This window comes from Rhinoderma darwinii (genome assembly GCF_050947455.1).
Source record: "Rhinoderma darwinii isolate aRhiDar2 chromosome 11 unlocalized genomic scaffold, aRhiDar2.hap1 SUPER_11_unloc_7, whole genome shotgun sequence".
Lineage (NCBI taxonomy): Eukaryota > Metazoa > Chordata > Amphibia > Anura > Rhinodermatidae > Rhinoderma > Rhinoderma darwinii.
In genome coordinates, this window is record NW_027461859.1 from 1 (window position 1) to 5,639 (window position 5,639).

Consider the following 5,639-nt stretch of genomic DNA (forward strand, 5'->3'; position numbering starts at 1 on the left):
TAACACTACATTACTATAATACTACATTACTATAACACTACATTACTATAACACTACATTACTATAATAACACTACATTACTATAACACTACATTACTATAACACTACATTACTATAACACTACATTACTATAATACTACATTACTATAATACTACATTACTATAACACTACATTACTATAATACTACATTACTATAACACTACATTACTATAACACTACATTACTATAATACTACATTACTATAACACTACATTACTATAATACTACATTACTATAACACTACATTACTATAACACTACATTACTATAATTCTACATTACTATAACACTACATTACTATAACACTACATTACTATAACACTACATTACTATAACACTACATTACTATAACACTACATCACTATAACACTACATTACTATAATACTACATTACTATAATACTACATTACTATAACACTACATTACTATAACACTACATTACTATAATACTACATTACTATAACACTACATTACTATAATACTACATTACTATAACAATACCACATTACTATAACACTACATTACTATAACACTACATTACTATAATAATATATTACTATAACACTACATTACTATAACACTACATTACTATAATACTACATTACTATAACACTACATTACTATAATACTACATTACTATAATACTACATTACTATAATAACACTACATTACTATAACACTACATTACTATAATAATACTACATTACTATAACACTACATTACTATAACACTACATTACTATAATAATACTACATTACTATAACACTACATTACTATAACACTACATTACTATAACACTACATTACTATAACACTACATTACTATAACACCACTACATTACTATAATACTACATTACTATAACACTACATTACTATAATACTACATTACTATAACACTACATTACTATAATACTACATTACTATAATACTACATTACTATAACACTACATTACTATAACACTACATTACTATAATACTACATTACTATAACACTACATTACTATAACACTACATTACTATAATAACACTACATTACTATAACACTACATTACTATAACACTACATTACTATAACACTACATTACTATAATACTACATTACTATAATACTACATTACTATAACACTACATACTATAATACTACATTACTATGACACTACATTACTATAACACTACATTACTATAACACTACATTACTATAACACTACAATACTATAATACTACATTACTATAACACTACATTACTATAACACCACTACATTACTATAATACTACATTATTATAACACTATATTACTATAACACTACATTACTATAATACTACATTACTATAACACTACATTACTATAATACTACATTACTATAATACTAATACTACATTACTACATTACTATAACACTACATTACTATAATACTACATTACTATAACACTACATTACTATAACACTACATTACTATAACACTACATTACTATAACACTACATTACTATAACACTACATTACTATAACACTACATTACTATAACAATACTACATTACTATAACACTACATTACTATAATACTACATTACTATAACACTACATTACTATAACACTACATTACTATAATACTACATTACTATAACACTACATTACTATAATAATACTACATTACTATAACACTACATTACTATAACACTACATTACTATAATACTACATTACTATAACACTACATTACTATAATACTACATTACTATGACACTACATTACTATAACACTACATTACTATAACACTACATTACTATAACACTACATTACTATAATACTACATTACTATAACACTACATTACTATAACACCACTACATTACTATAATACTACATTACTATAACACTATATTACTATAACACTACATTACTATAATACTACATTACTATAACACTACATTACTATAATACTACATTACTATAATACTAATACTACATTACTATAATACTACATTACTATAACACTACATTACTATAATACTACATTACTATAACACTACATTACTATAATACTACATTACTATAACACTACATTACTATAATACTACATTACTATAACACTACATTACTATAATACTAATACTACATTACTATAATACTACAGTACTATAATACTACATTACTATAATACTACATTACTATAATACTACATTACTATAACACGACATTACTATAATAACACTACATTACTACAATACTACATTACTATAACACTACATTACTATAATACTAATACTACATTACTATAACACTACATTACTATAATACTACATTACTATAATAACACTACATTACTATAATACTACATTACTATAACACTACATTACTATAACACTACATTACTATAACACTACATTACTATAATACTACATTACTATAACACTACATTACTATAACACTACATTACTATAATACTACATTACTATAACACTACATTACTATAATACTACATTACTATAACACTACATTACTATAACACTACATTACTATAACACTACATTACTATAACACTACACTACTATAATACTACATTACTATAACACTACATTACTGTAACACTACATTACTGTAACACTACATTACTATAATACTACATTACTATAATACTACATTACTATAACACTACCTTACTATAATACTACATTACTATAATACTACATTACTATAATACTACATTACTATAACACTACATTACTATAATACTACATTACTATAACACTACATTACTATAACACTACATTACTATAACACTACATTACTATAACACTACATTACTATAATACTACATTACTATAACACTACATTACTATAATACTAATACTACATTACTATAATAATACTACATTACTATAATACTAATACTACATTACTATAACACTACATTACTATAATACTACATTACTATAATACTACATTACTTCAACACGACATTACTATAATAACACTACATTACTACAACACTACATTACTATAACACTACATTACTATAATACTAATACTACATTACTATAACACTACATTACTATAATACTACATTACTATAATAACACTACATTACTATAATACTACATTACTATAACACTACATTACTACAATACTACATTACTATAACACTACATTACTATAATACTAATACTACATTACTATAATAATAATACTACATTACTATTATAATAATACTACATTACTATAGTAATAACACTACATTACTATAATACTACATTACTATAATACTAACACTACATTACTATAATAATACCGCTAGGTTTAAAATTTGAGATATTTCTCCACGTGCTTATTTCAACAATCCAGCTTTCCAGTTTAAGTGTCGCTGAATGCAGTCCGGCGGCTCAGTTAGCAGTGTGTGGCAGACACACATGTCAAGATTGGGCAGCCCCTTTTTAGATAATGCCGCAGTGCACTCGGTGGATGCTGCCGCAGTGCCCTCTGTGGATGCTGCCGCTGTGCCCTCTGTAGATGCTGCCACAGTGCCCTCTGTAGATAATGCAACACACCCCTAGATAAGGCCACAGTGCCCTCCGCAGATGCTACCACAGTGATGTCAGGGTCTTGCCCAGAGCTGGAGTCCCGGAGCAGTGCCGCTTCTAGCACTCGAACTACAGTAGATTTGTGACTGCAGCTCTGGATTTGTTTGGAGTATGGGACCTGATGTTACAGTACAGTTGTGACTGCAGCACTGGATGTGACTGGAGTATAGGACATGATGTTACAGTAGAGTTATGACTGCAGCTCTGGATGTGGCTGGAGTATAGCACATTATATAATAGTAGAGTTGTGACTGGAGCTCTGGATTTGTTTGGAGTATAAGACAAGATGTTTGCATCTGCATCTACTGATCTTGCAGTAGAGTTGTGAGTGTAGCTGTGGATGTCTCTGGAGTATAGTACATGATGTTACAGTAGAGTTGTGAGTGCAGCTCTGGATGTGACTGCAGTATAACATGTTACAGTAGAGTGGTGACTGCAGCTCTGGATGTGACTGGAGTAAAGTACATGATATAATAGTAGAGTTGTGATTGCAGCCTGGGATTCCAGCTCTGCTCCTGACATCACTGTCCATATATGGACAGAGATGTCAGGGGCAACCCCAGAGCTGGAGTCCCGGGCAGAGAGCTAGTAGGCTCTTCCTGGGACTGCAGCTGTGCTCCTGACATCACTGGGACTCCTGCTCTGGGGAAGCCCCTGACATCATTGTTGATGTATGGACAGCGATGTCAGAGGCTTCCCCAGAGCAGAGCCTATACTAGCGCTCTGCCCGGGACTCCTGCTCAGGGGAAGCCCCAGACATCGTGTTTCCAAACATGGGCAGCGATGTCAGGGAATTCCACAGAGTCCCGGAGCAGAGCCGATACTAGCGCTCTGCCCGGGACTCCTCTCTGGGGTAGACCCTGACACACTGTCCATATATGGGCAGCGATGTCAGGGAGTTCCACAGAGTCCCGGAGCATAGCCTGTACTAGCGCTCTGCCCGGGACTCCGCTCTGGGGAAGACCCTGACACACTGTCCATATATGGGCAGCGATGTTGTAAAGGATCTGCCAGGCACAGCTTCGGGGTTAACACCCATAGGTAATCAGTCGGCACCTGAGTCTATGTCTCTGAGACTGACTCAAGCTTCCACCACTCAGGCTGGCAGGCTTAGGAGTGGGAGAGCCTATCGCAGCCTGGCCAGACTCAGCTAGCTCCCGCCCTCGGTCTATTTATACCTGCCTTTCCTGTTCCTCCTTTGCTTGTGATTCTTCTCGTGTGGTTTCCTGGCCCAGCTACAGCTTCTGACTATTTGATCCTGCTCCATACTGACCCTGGCTTACTGACTACTCTCCTGCTCTGTGTTTGGTACCTCGTACACTCCTGGTTTGACTCGGCTCGTTCACCTCTCTTGTTGCTCACGGTGTTGCCGTGGGCAACTGCCCCGATTCCCTTAGCTTTGTGTACCCTTGACTGTTTGTCTCGTGCACTTACTGAGCGTAGGGACCGCCGCCCAGTTGTACCCCGTTGCCAAGGGCGGGTCGTTGCAAGTAGGCAGGGACAGATTGGCGGGTAGATTAGGGCTCACTTGTCCGTTTCCCTACCCCTATCATTACATAATCACAAGCCCATTACCTAGTCTACTCTGGTCCCTGTCTCTACTATGGACCCCCTTGAGACCCTGGCCCAGCAAATGCAGGGTCTCTCCCTACAGGTCCAGGCCCTGGCTCAGAGGGTCAACCAGCCTGACGCTACCATGGTAGTGCCCCTCACCTCACCTCTTGAACCCCACCTCAAGTTGCCTGACCGGTTCTCAGGGGACCGGAGGACTTTTCTCTCCTTTCGGGAGAGTTGTAGGCTCTACTTTCGCTTAAAGCCTCACTCCTCAGGTTCTGAGAGCCAGCGGGTGGGTATAATTATGTCCCGGCTCCAGGAAGGGCCCCAAGAGTGGGCCTTCTCCTTGGCTCCTGACGCCCCTGAACTTTCCTCCGTTGATCGTTTCTTTTCTGCTCTCGGACTCATTTATGACGAGACTGACAGGACTGCCTTTGCCGAGAGTCAGCTGGTGACCTTACGTCAGGGTAAGAGAC